Here is a 14,569-nt window from a genome sequence, read left to right on the forward strand (position 1 = left end):
TTTTCCTCATGATTATTTTTGATTAGTTAGCTTTCTACAACTGGGGTAAGGAATTCCTGAGACCGCCAGAGACTGGGATTAGCTGGGAGCTGAACGTAATCAGTCTTAACGTCCATTCCTTTCTTGGGGGAGAAGGTTCTTTATTCTGTTTAGAATGGTGGGGAGAAGAACCTGGAGGGGAGTTTTAACTCCAGGCTATTGTGTAGCTTTCCTTCAGTTATATAGTTCTACTGCTTGTATTAATGAGACTAGAAGACGATTTAATTTACTTCAAAAACACATTTGATTAATTGAGTCTGAATTACTCAATTACTCATTTTAGTCTGAAATTTATATGCTGTAGCATATTAATCTTGATATGTTGGTAAAGGATATCAAAAACAACCAAATACTCTCTCTAATTTAAAAAAAAAAAAAAAGAAAAGGGTAATGGGTGGGTAATCCTAAAAATAGCATTTACATCAAGCGTATAGGTTAGAGTTCTTTTTCAAATCATTCTATCACCAAATCTCCACATAATCTCATTTCAGTAATCACATTTTATGTGGGGGGAAATTGAATATTATGAAAGTCCAATGTCCTTCACAATCATAGCATGTGGCAGAAAAAAAGTAAAAACCAGCATCCAAATCTTGTGCTTTTGTTTTAGCAGCATATTTAGTCAAATAAATTTTGTGTCCAGAACTCCACAATGACAGTGCCAAAGACTAGTTAAGTCCATTTGTTTTCTCTTTATTTCAGGAAGAAATATCAAATTCATGTTAATAAGGGTAACTGCCCCCAGGCTGTCCTATGCTAATAACTCCAGTGCCAAACTGCCACTGGAGTTAGCTTTAAAAACATATAATGACCTTTATTCTGTCTTGCTCAAATGCCTTGTAAGGCTTCTTATTGCCTACAATAAGACTGCAAGGGAATCAGCCAACAGGGGAAATTCAGAGAGACCTCTGCAAGTAGAAACACAAGGATCAGGAAGAAGCACTACTGAATTAATGTCAGTGATTTTAAATTTTGAAGAGCAAAGAACTGGAGTTACAGAATGGCTTCTTAACACTGACATTACTTAGAATATTAGCCAGGGAGAAGTCTGGCTTCAAATTATAGTATTTTTTAAATGTATAATATTATCCATACAACTGATTATCTGTCATTTATGCATAGTGAAGTGAAAATGAAAGTGTTAGGGTCTCAGTCGTGTCTGACTCCTTGCAACCCCACGGACTGCAGCCCACCAGGTTTCCCTGTCCATGGAATTCTCCAGGCAAGGATATTGGAGTGGGTAGCCATTCCCTTCTGCGGGGGAGCTTTCTGACCCAGGAATCGAACCCCAGTCTCCCTCAATGCAGGCAGATTCTTTACTGTCTGAGTCACCAGGGAAGCCCTCCATGCATTTACATACATATATATGTGTGTACAACACAACATAATTAGGTAAGCAAACCCCACTCCAACCACAGAATAGAATACAATGAAGGCCATTGCAAAGATCTGTGTGTTTTTCCTCACTGTAAATTTTGCTTATAATTCTTACTTCTTTTCTGCATATGTACTTTTACCATATGCAAGAATTATTAAAAATGACTCATGCTAGTTTTGCTATTTGGAGTTTATAAAAATGTGATCATACACTTTGTAGTCTTCTGAAATTTTGTCTACATGTACCATGCATATAAGGCATTCAAAGTACTGTATTGTTAATTTTGCTGTTTTGAGCTTTCTAGAAATGGTATCATACTCAAAAAAAAAAAAAAAGAAAGAAGTCTGTTTCCCCCACATGGCATTCAAGGCCTCTACATACTAACCTCCAGCTTCTTTTCAAATCCCTGCAGCCACCCGCCTCTAGCCTCCCTTGCATTCTCCACTGGCACACTAGGCCATCATCATTCCCCACCACTGGATGTCACACACAACTGTGCCTTTGCTTATTATGCTCTCTCCTCATGGAATATCCATTCCTCTGTTTCACTGTTTAAATCCAATTTATCTCTCAAGGTCCAAATCCAATATTATGACCTGCCTGAAAATTTTTCTCCTATTTCTCCAAACAGAATGCATCACTTACATTTGACTCTCTTCCACTGCTTTTTCCCCACTTTTTTATGAATTTCTTATAATTTACACTCTAGTAAAATAAATAATTTGTATTTCTGTTTCCTTCTTGAAGAGATTGCAAGTTCCTGTGAGATGGAGATAGCTGTGCCCTCCTCAGGGTAAAGTGATTGGAGATTCATTCCTTGTGGACTGAAACTCCAAGCTGGGAATAGCAGGACAATTAAGACAGGCTGGGCCCAGCTCAGACCACATATTTCTCATTCTCAAAGTCAGGAGACCTCCCTGGCCACACATGTGCAGAAAGGCTCCTTGGAGGTCAAATGGGGAGTGATGCCAAGAAATGTTCTACCAGTAAGCCTTTTCAGTAGAATCCATCTTGGCTAAGAGATGCATGTGCACACATGTGACGATCCTGAGATATACCAAATATAGACTGTGAACCAAGTAAATCAAAATGATTGACCAAAGGAAACTCAGAAGTGCTGCATAAAAGTAATTCAAACTGTAATGAGGGCACGACTCAGCAACTCTCTCACTCTCTGACTCCACCCGTGTGTCCAACCCCTGGTACTGTCCTTTTTTTCCTCTTAATAAATACTTTTTACTTGCTTCACTACTTTGCGTCTTTATGGAAATTCTTTTCTGCAAAGCTAAAGTGCCAGGGCCCTTGTCACTGACCTTGTCACTGTCTAGTGGCTAAGATTTGGCGCTTTCACTATTGTGACCTGGCCTCGGTCTCTGGCTAGGAACCCAAGCCCTGCTTCAAGCCATTGCCAGCCAAGGCCACCCAAGATCCCCTGGAGTATCATAAGAATATAACGATTCCCCAAGATAATGAAAGCAGCACACACACACACATGCACACACACATACACGCACACACACACAATGTCTTAAAGCATTTAATATTTCACCAACTATGGGAAAACCAAGCTCAGAGACTTTCAGTTTATCAAGTATAACTTATCTTGCATATAAAGGTAAGTGCATATAGCAAAGGGTTGTGACCTTTATTGAGGATCAGTTTGTCCTAATCATCAGTTCCCATAAATTCAATGATGAACATTCTAGAAACAAAACCCCTGAAAGGAAAAAAGGTAGCATGTGGCAATGAAAAGAAGCTTCCCTGCAGTATATGACAAAAGTCATCCAGCAAGAATCTACCTACACAATAAGCCTTTCATTGTGTCACAATGGGAGCCTTTGTCCCATAGATAATTTATCAGGAAATTAGAATTCTCACTGAGTAAAGATTACATCTCTTCACCCCAAGTTTAAGTCATCACTGGACCCTTAGCATCAGTACGGGAAATTCTGCCATGGCCATAAGCTGGCTGTAGATCAAGGCCAGGCTAATGAGCCTCTTGGCATGGCTTGAGCAGGGAAACTGCTGTCTCTGTCAACCATTTTCAGGGATCAGAATTTCCTCAAACATTAAACATTCCTTCTTTGGTACTAAAATTAGTGATCCCAATTAAAACTACATGAGTGACAGCCAGAGGACCACACTGTCCCCAATATAATTTGAAAAATTAATTTTATAGGAATTGTTTCCCAACCTTACAGCTGACAAATTGAATGCCATTGAACGACTGATGAAAGGCAGTCATAAGAAAGCAAGATGGAGGGGCATAAAGAAGATAGGAATCCAGAGCCCTGAAGAGTAGCGGAAGAAAAACTTTGACTGCTCTGAAGGTTAGGAGGGCAGCTCTGCAAATAATTTATGATCTTCCCTCCTCTTTTTAGTCTTTGATATATTTCTTAACTCTTGGAATTGGATTTTTACTTTATCCAGCTTAATTACATCACTGTAAACTTCTGAGGAAAAAAGAAAACATCATATGTTTTATCTACTATATTTGTGAGGCAAATATATTCTATTAAAATGAATCAATTATTCTTCCAGTGTATTTGGACTACATCATTTTTGGTCCTGACATTTTTGATTATTGTGGTTGGTGGGGTAGTTTCCCAATAAACCTGTCAATCAAAGCTTCATTTTCTTTTGTAATCCAATGTTAAAAAAGATAGGACCCACTAAAGCACTGTTTACCAAAGTGTGTTTCTTGAAACATTAATATCACTAGGTGACACCTCAAATAAATATTTACCCTCAAAATATCTCTCATAAATTTACAGTATATATACACATGGTAACATTCTTAAAAATGCCTGTTTAAAAAATAATTTTGCTTCACTATATTTTCCAAACTATATTGACCATAGACCAATCCCCTAAACTCATCTAAAACAGTTGGAAAAATCAGTGTGTCCCTGAACACATTATGCCATCTTAAAATGTAGTCAGCTACAGAGACACTGGGGGCCATATTCATGTAGAGTTTATGTACTAATTATTGAAAAAAGCTTTCATGGAAAAGTAAACAAACAGCTATATTCAACTCCAGTATTCTGCTACTTCCTTGCGGGAAAGGACTCATATGTCCCCCATATAATCTTCCAAATTTTATCCATTCACTAAAAAACTAAGTATTATTTATGTGTCAATTGTTCTGCTAAATGCTAGGGATTTGAACAAAATTATTTATTTTTCAGCTTTAAGGATCTTAGTCTAGCAAGAGGAAACTAAAACATGTATACAATTTCAATAAATATAATGAATGTTCCAATAAGGTATTCATAGAGAGGGTTTTTGGGGGGAGGGGGTCATTTTGTTTTTAAGCAAAGGAAAAATTAGTTCTGCCTACACAAATTTGGTGAGGTCCTACCGGTGACTTTGAGCTGAACCTGAAAGGATAAATAGGTATTGACAGATAAACATAAATTAGATGTTCAATAGATGCTTATCAGATATATAAATTCAATACTCAAAGTGGTATTTTTAATAACATTTAGCTTCAACCAGCAAAGTAAAAAAGAAGGAAAAAATGGAAATAAAATCATTTAGAAGCTATTTCTAATGAATATACAAATGAATTTATAAAGTTCTCTTAGTCTTAGAAATACCCTGTGACCTGAGAAACAAAGGGAAAAGAAATAAATATGTTAGCAATGTTCTTGTTGTTCAGTGTACAACATTTCTGTTATAAAAATATAAAGAACAAATTTCACCTGATGAGTTATTTTCTTATATAAATAGTTAAGATATCCAAGAGGTAGTATTTTCCCAAATATGTATGTCAATTTATTGACACCCAGGCAGAGTTGAAACTTCCGGTCAAAGTTGGGTCAAATCAAGGTAGCTGAAGGCAATCAGCCACAAAACAAGGGGAAAAGTGAAGCACTGACAACTGAAGTGCCCTCCATCCCAGAGCCTAAAAGCCTCCAAGTTCCCTTAACAGTTTAAGACTTTGGTCCTGGAATGAAGAAGGGAAAAAAAAATAGAATTTAGGGCCACACTGAAATCCAGCTGCCCTCACTTCAAACAAGAGCTCAGCTAGAGCCCAGCTTCCCCAGCAGTTGGGGGAAGTCTGTTCTAAGGCTCTCACAGAAAAACGAATCTCATAAAAATGCATCACTCAACCACATATACTAGCTCTTCAGTGAAATAAATTAGAATTCCAGATAATATGCTTGTCCACTTTAGAAGTTCTTCATGACCAGGTTCTGTCTTCATCAAGAAGAAAGTAGTGGTTTTCAAACTTTCATCTGTACCAAAATTATTTAGGTGCTTATTAACTGTGTAGATTTCCAGGAACGTGTCTCCACTTAAAAATTCTGACTCAGTGGTGTGGAGTGAGGCCAGAATTTACAACTTAAACAGCCCACACTTTTAATCATTCCTGCAACATTTGAGTGTCTCATATGCACCAGAAAAAGGTATATGCACTGGGGAAATTATTTTCTAGTGGAAGAAGACAGAGAATAGTAAATGACATGTAAATTTTTTAAATCATTTCTTGTGATAAGTTATGAAGAAAATAAAAAGTTAAATGATAGATAGGGTGATGAAGAAAAGGAAATGACTATCCAGAAAAAGTGCCAAGGAAAGTGTCTCTGAGAAAAAGACATTCAAACTGAAACCTGAATAATATAAGGGAGACACTAACAAGAAAAATTAGGGTAAGAATGTTTCAGAGACTACAAACGAAAGTGAGAAGTTCCTGATTTTCCCAGAAATCCCAGAATTTGGCCCTTTCTAGGAACAGAAAGGTTGTTGAAACTGGCACATATTGAAAGATATTGGTAGAAGATAAGGTAAGAGGACTAAAGAAAGAGTATTGGCTCTGATGAAAGACTTGGAACTTATTCTAAGTGCTACAGGAACTCATTGAAAGCTTTTAAACAGGAGAATAATCACATTAGATATATGTTCAAAAGTCACATTTTTATAGCTGTATGAAGAATGATTATAAGATGAGAAGAGTGAAAGTAGTGAGATCAGACAGGAAATTGTTAGGATAGTCAAGTGTGTGATGCCAGTAGCTGGGTCTCATTAGTCAGTTCAGTCACTCAGTCGTGTCCAACTCTTTGCAACCCCATGAATCACAGGACGCCAGGCCTCCCTGTCCATCACCAACTCCCAGAGTTCACTCAGACTCATGTCCATCGAGTCAGTGATGCCATCCAGCCATCTCATCCTCTATCATCCCCTTCTCCTCTTGCCCCCAATCCCTCCCAGCATCAGAGTCTTTTCCAATGAATCAACTCTTCGCATGAGGTGGCCAAAGTACTGGAGTTTCAGCTTTAGCATCAGTCCTTCTAAAGAAATCCCAGGGCTGATCTCCTTCAGAATGGACTGGTTAGATCTCCTTGCAGTCCAAGGGACTCTCAAGAGTCTTCTCCAAAACCATAGTTCAAAAGCATCAATTCTTCAGCGCTCAGCTTTCCTCACAGTCCAACTCTCACATCCATACATGACCACAGGAAAAACCATAGCCTTGACTAGACGGACCTTTGTTGGCAAAGTAATGTTTCTGCTTTTCAATATGCTGTCTAGGTCAGTCATAACTTTCCTTCCAAGGAGTAAGCGTCTCTTAATTTCATGGCTGCAGTCACCATCTGCAGTGATTTTGGAGCCCCCAAAAATAAAGTCTGACACTGTTTCCACTGTTTTCCCATCTATTTCCCATGAAGTGATGGGACCAGATGCCATGATCTTCGTTTTCTGAATGTTGAACTTTAAGCCAACTTTTTCACTCTCCACTCTCACTTTAATCAAGAGGCTTTTGAGTTCCTCTTCACTTTCTGTCATAAGGGTGGTGTCGTCTGCATATCTGAGGTGATTGATATTTCTCCCAGCAATCTTGATTCCAGTTTGTGCTTCTTCCAGCCCAGCGTTTCTCATGATGTACTCTGCATAGAAGTTAAATAAGCAGGGTGACAATATACAGCCTTGACGTACTCCTGTTCCTATTTGGAACCAGTCTGTTGTTCCATGTCCAGTTGTAACTGTTGCTTCCTGACCTGCATATAGGTTTCTCAAGAGGCAGATCAGGTGGTCCGGTATTCCCATCTCTTTCAGAATTTTCCACAGTTTACTGTGATCCACACAGTCAAAGGCTTTGGCATAGTCAATAAAGCAGAAATAGATGTTTTTCTGGAACTCTTTTGCTTTTTCCATGATCCAGCAGATATTGGCAATTTGATCTCTGGTTCCTCTGCCTTTTCTAAAACCAGCTTGAACAACTGGAAGTTCACGGTTCACATATTGCTGAAGCCTGGCTTGGAGAATTTTGAGCATTATTTTACAAGCGTGTGAGATGAGTGCGATTGTGCGGTAGTTTGAGCATTCTTTGGCATTGTCTTTCTTTGGGATTGGAATGAAAACTGACCTTTTCTGGTCCTGTGGCCAGTGCTGACTTTTACAAATTTGCTGGCATATTATGAGTGCAGCACTTTCACAGCATCATCTTTCAGGATTTGAAATAGCTCAACTGGAATTTCATCACCTCCACTAGCTTTGTTCGTAGTGATGCTTTCTAAGGCCCACTTAACTTCACATTCCAGGATGTCTGGCTCTAGGTGAGTGATCACACCTTCATGATTATATTGGTCATGAAGATCTTTTTTGTACAGTTCTTCTGTGTATTCCTGCCACATTTTCTTAATATCTACTGCTTCTGTTAGGTCCATACCATTTCTGTCCTTTATCGAGCCCATCTTTGCATGAAATGTTCCCTTGGTATCTCTAATTTTCTTGAAGAGATCTCTAGTCTTCCCCATTCTGTTGTTTTCCTCTATTTCTTTGCATTGATCACTGAGGAAGGCTTTCTTATCTCTTCTCGCTATTCTTTGGAACTCTGCATTCAGATGCTTGTATCTTTCCTTTTCTTCTTTGCTTTTCACTTCTCTTTTTTTCACAGCTATTTTTAAGGCCTTCTCAGATAGCCATTTTGCTTTTTTGCGTTTCTTTTCCTTGGGGATGGTGTTGATCCCTGTCTCCTGTACAATGTCACAAACCTCCTTCCATAGTTTATCAGGCACTCTATCTATCAGATCTAGTCCCTTAAATCTATTTCTCACTTCCACTGTATAATCATAAGGGATTTTATTTAGGTCATATCTAAATGGTTTAGTGGTTTTCCCTACTTTCTTCAATTTAAGTCTGAATTTGGTAATAAGGAGTTCATGATCTGAGCCACAGTCATTAGGTAAGACTAGAAAGTGGTGGCAAATTCAGGGCTTATAATTCTTCTAATGGACTGTTGGAAAGGAGGAGGATGGGACAAAAGATAACCCATATGATTTTCTCTTGAACCACTGGGAGTATCATAGGACCATTTATTAAAATGGAAAAGACCCCAGTGGAAGACATGGTTGAGACAGGGACAGGTTTGCAGATCAAATAGTAGGTTTTGTTCATGATAAATTTGGGGCATCTAATTCAAATACAAATGGAGATATTACAAAAGCTATTGGATACTTATATCTGTGGTTCAGTGAAGTTAACAGCATGGAGATGATATATATATATAAAATAGGGTAGGTCAACTAGAATGATACTAAGATAGAGACTGGAGGGAAGGTAGAGGAGGGATGAACTCAGGAAGAATCTTTAAAAGTTTTTTCAACTTTAGAGTTTAAAGAAAATAAAAGGAACTTAGAGAGAAAGTAAGGGCAACCAGCGATTTGAGAGGAAAAAACAAACAAAAAATAAGTCATTAAAGTCAGAAAGGCCATCACCATTTCCAAGGGCTGCTAAGACTAAGCAGAGATTCTAAACGTTAGCAATGGATTTGGCCACATGTAGGTCACAACTGACCTGGCTATCTGTTTTGAAAGTCCTGAAAGGAGTAAAAGGCCTGTTGGAGTAAATGTAAGACAGAATTACTGAGAGCCCTAAAACCATAATGGATGATTAACACTTCACAGAAATGAAAAGTGAAAAGTTTTGTGCTTACCCCTTATATTTTGTAATCTGTGTTCTTAAAAGAAACACAGAAATACTGAAATCAGAAAAGTTACTAAAGCATGAAGTTATGTGTGCACTAGTACTGAAGCCATAATGACATCCCATTTCAGACTCCGTATAACATCAACGTCTCTTCACAGCCTTCTTCCAGCTGAAAACAAGTTCTCTTTTAAGTAGAGATCATGACTATCTATTGTATTTCCCAAAGTGCCTTATTTTTTAATGGTCTACAGGAGAGCAAGATCATGATATTCCATTTTGCTAGTGTTAAAACTATGGACAGAGGCTCATAATTTGTACAGGAGACAGAGACCAAAATCATCCCAAAGAAAAAGAAATGCAGGAAGGCAGAGTGGTTGTCTGAAGAGGCCTTACAAATAGTGGAGGAAAGAAGAGACACGAAAAGCAAGGGAGAAAGGGAAAGATATACCCAACTGTATGCAGAGTTCCAGAGAATAGCAAGGAAGATAAGAAGGCCTTCTTCAATGAACAATGCAAAGAAGTAGAGGAAAACAATAGAATGGGAAAGACTAGAGCTCTCTTCAAGAAAATTGGAGAGATTGGGAAACATTTCCTGAAAGGATGGGCATGATAAAGGATAGAAATGATAAGACCAAGCAGAAACTGAAGAGATTAAGAATAGGTGGGAACTATAGGAGATCAGTCTTGGGTGTTCATTGGAAGAACCGATGCTGAGGATGAAACTCCAATACTTTGGCCACCTCATGCGAAGAGTTGATTCATTGGAAAAGACCCTGTTGCTGGGAGGGATTGGGGGCAGGAGGAGAAGGGGACGACAGAGGATGAGATGGCTGGATGGCATCACTGACGTGATCCACATGAGTTTGAGTGAACTCCGGGAGTTGGTGATGGACAGGGAGGCCTGGCGTGCTGTGATTCATGGGGTCGCAAAGAGTTGACACGACTGAGCGACTGAACTGAACTGAACTGATTCAAAAAAGGTCTTAATAACTTGGATAACTACAATGGTGTGGTCACTCACCAGCAGCCAAACATCCTGGAGTGTGAAGTCAAGTGGGCCTTAGGAAGCATTAACTACAAACAAAGTTAATGGAGCTGATGGAATTCCAGTTGGCTATTTAAACACCTAAAAGATGATGCTGTTAAAGTGCTATACTCAATATGTCAGCAAATTTGGAAAATTCATCAGTGGCTACAGTACTGGAAAAGGTCACTTTTTATTCCAATTCCAAAGAAGGGCAATGCCAAAGAATGTTCACACTACCAGATAATTGCTCTCATGTCTCATGCTAGTAAGGTTATGCTCAAAATTCTGCAAGCTAGACTTTAGCAGTACATGAACTGAGAACTTCCAGATGTACAAGCTGGGTTTAGAAAAGGCAGAGGAACCAGAGATCAAATTGTCAACATCTGTTGGATCATAGACAAAAGAACAAAATTCCAGAAAAACATCTACTGCTTTCCAGAAAAACACCTATATGAAAGCCTTTGACTACGTGGATCACAAAAAAAAACTGAAAAATTCTTAAAGAGACGGGAAAGAAACCTTTATGCAGGTCAAGAAGGAACAGTTAGAACCAGACATGGAACAACAGACTAAAAAGTTGGGAAAGGAGTACATCAAGGCTGTATATTATCACCTTGTTTAACTTCTACCCAGAGTACATCATGTGAAATATCAGGCTGGATGAATCATAGGCCAGAATCAAGATTGCTCAGAAAAATAGCCATAACCTCAGATATGCAAATGATACCACTCTAATAGCAGAAAGTGAAGAGGAACTAAAGAGCCTCTTGATGAGGGTGAAAGAGGAGAATGGAAAAAGCCAGCTTAAAACAAAACATCCAAAAAACTTCAGTTCATAGCATCCAATCTCATCACTCCATGGCAAATAGAAGGTGCTTCTCTGGTAGCTCAGTCAGTAAAGATTCTACCTGTAGTGCACACCGGGTCTAATCCCTGGGTTGGGAAAATTCCTTCAGTTCAGTTCAGTTCAGTCGCTCAGTCGTGTCAACTCTTTGCGACCCCATGAATCGCAGCACACCAGGCCTCCCTGTCCATCACCAACTCCCAGAGTTCACTCAGACTCACATCCATCGAGTCAGTGATGCCATCCAACCATCTCATCGTCTGTCATCCCCTTCTCCTCCTGCCCCCAATCCCTCCCAGCGTCAGAGTCTTTTCCAATGAGTCAACTCTTCGCCTCTCCAGTATTCTTGCCTAGAAAAACCTATGGACAGAGGAGTCTGGCAGGCTACAGTCCATGTGGTCCCAATAGTTGGACTTCACTTAGTTACTGCTACCATCACAAAGTGGAAGCAGTGACAGATTTTATTTGCTTGGGCTCCAAAATCACTGCAGATGGTGACTGCAACCATGAAATTTAAAGAAACTTACTCTTTGGAAGGAAAACTATGACAAGCCTAGACAGCATATTAAAAAGCAGAGACATCACTTTGCAGTCAAAGGTCCATATAATCAAAGCTATGGTTTTTCCAGTAGTCATATATGGATGTGAGAGTTGGACCCTAAAGAAGGCTGAGCACCAAAAACTTGATGCTTTCAAACTGTGGTGCTGGAGAAGACTCTTAAGAATCCCTTGGATTGCAAGGAGATCAAACCAGTTAATCTCAAAGGAAATAAACCCTGAAAACTCATTGGAAGGACTAATGCTGAAGCTGAAGCTCTAATACTTTGTCTGCCTGGTGCAGAGAGTCAACTCATTGGAAAAGACCCTGATGTTGGGAAAGATTGAGTGCAGGAGGAGAAGCGGGATACAGAAGATGGGTTCGATAGCATCACCAACTCAATGGACATGAATTTGAGCAAACTCCAGGAGACAGTGAAGGAGAGGGAAGCCCGGCGTACTGCAGTCTATCGGTGGCAGAGTTGGACACGACTTAGTGACTGAACACAATGCAGTATTAAAATAATTTTAGGAGCATTTTATGCTATTTTCCTATGATTTTCACATGTCACAGCAATGGTTTCTGAAGCATAAATGATTCTGCACTAAAATGTTACTTTTCTGATGTCTTAAGAATGAATCATATAGAAAGTTATGTTAGTAATTTATATTGTGACTATCACAAACATTGTTGTACTTCAAGCATATTGTAGACTATTGAGATTAGCTTCATACTAATGAAGTTGCTGAAAAATAAAATAGTACATTAAAAAAAATAACAAAACCATATGCAAGTGAATACCACCAAAAGAAGAGAAAATAGAGATAAACTACACAATCGAAATAATAAATACTAACAAGGGGAAATTGTTGTGAGTAAAAACTGCATATGAGTCAATAATAATCATACCACTTATCACAAAATGTTTATTTCATAGTGCTGGAAATACAGCATTATTATAAAATACAAGGGCTCCACTGTGTAAGAGTTACATAAGTGGATACTGCTTATCAGGATCTAAACAAAAGGAAGTTGTAGCTGACTGAGAAGCCCTGCTGGTCCTCCTCCCATATTCTAGCAGTGTTTTAGGAGTCTACCATGGCCTCTCTGAAGAATACATGACTAGATCAAAGCTGGTGATCTAGTAGTTTTGAGACTGTTCAGCACCATCCCAACATCCCGGCAGATTTCATTTCATAGGAGATCTGGTTCTTCTTTAGTTTTTCTTTGGAAAACACCAGGGTATCTGAATAGCTCCAGTATAGATTATACCCAGTTTGTCTACAACAATCATTCAAAACTCTTTCAATCCCTTAGTTCAGTATATTTGATACGGGGAATGTTCAGTGTCACTAGTATTCAAGTAAGTGTTAGACTATCAGCTCCACCAGAGCAACAATTTTTGCCTGCTTTGGTTACTAACTTATCCTTAATACCTGGAGCATGCATGCATGTGTGCTCAGTCATGTCTAACTTTTTGCAACCCCATGGACAGTAGCCCACCAGTCTCCTCTGTCCGTGGACTTCCCAGGAAAGAATATGGAATGGGTTGCCATTTAATTCTCCAGGGAAGCTTCCCAATCCAGGGATCAAACCCACATCTCCTGTGTCTCCTGCATTGGCAGCAGATTTTTTACCACTGAGTCACCAGAGAAGCCTAATGCCTGGAACAGAACCTGAAATACTATAAGTGCTAAAAGAATAATATCCAGTTTGCAAAGTTCCCCAAGGCACAGATTATTGTTTGAAGTGGATGGGAGACCCCCACCTCCTGCCCCACTGTAGAAGTGTTTGTCTTTTAGTAGGGGGAAGAATTCTTATCCTTCCCAGGTGAAATATATTATCTTGAGAAAACAATCTCATTGAAGATATTTTGAGTCTATGGCATTTGTGAATTAAATAAAGACTCAACTATAAATCTATACAATTTTATGGCTCTAAATCAGTGATTGAGAAATTATTATGTGGAATAGAAAACTTTCATAATTTAGGGACTGACCAGACCTTAATCTTGCAACTATCAATTGACCCAAATGACCAAAGGAAAATGATGTGACAAAACAGTTTAAACAGAATGGCTGGTCTTACTGTAGCAGCTCGTGTTAGCAGTTTGGAAATTCTGCCATCTTTCTCTTTTGACAGCAGAAGTCAAACCATTCTGAGAAATAGAAATTTTCAATTTACTCTGTACAAGCTGAATAAACATTTTAGGGTCATGACCATCACTCTGAACATTCTAAGATATGAAATACTTCTAAGAAAAAGAGGAATACAACACAATGCTGTTATTAATTCTTGTTTGTATCCTGGCAGTCCTACATCAATTCCTGTAAATACCACAATTGGGTGAGGACTTCATAGAAAAAATGAAATCACAGTTAACATTTTTTTGTGGAGAAATGTAAGCAAAAGCAGATATTCTTTCCTTAATTATGTAGGAAAATTATTTGGTTAGCAGTATTTTACTAAAATACCCCCCATTTTGGTGGCTTTAAGATATATATTTTGTAAGTCAGAATAAGCCGTCTTTGAAACAGAACAATTATTCTGAATTTAGCTATTTAATTTTGTACATCCAGAATGATTCACCTATATTATTGAAATTTACAAATCTAAGTGAAAGCAATAAATGCTGAAGAAGATGTGAAGAAAGGGGAATCCTCCTACACTGTTGGTGGCAATGTAAACTGGCAGGGCCACTATGGAGAACATTATGGAGATTCCTTCAGAAATTAAAAAAAAAAATCTATGTGCAACTTGATTCATAAGAAACTAATCAATCAACAAACAGGTGTTTATATGATGAATTTA

The 14,569-nt window shown here is 38.6% G+C and overlaps 1 protein-coding gene across 2 annotated transcripts in view; it reads right to left on the reverse strand.

Annotated features, from left to right (window-relative positions):
* Positions 1-14,569, reverse strand: part of LOC133249654 (serine/arginine repetitive matrix protein 2-like) — a 215,312-nt gene that overhangs the window by 37,318 nt on the left and 163,425 nt on the right. The window lies entirely within an intron of this gene.

Source organism: Bos javanicus, chromosome 6, assembly GCF_032452875.1.
Source record: "Bos javanicus breed banteng chromosome 6, ARS-OSU_banteng_1.0, whole genome shotgun sequence".
Lineage (NCBI taxonomy): Eukaryota > Metazoa > Chordata > Mammalia > Artiodactyla > Bovidae > Bos > Bos javanicus.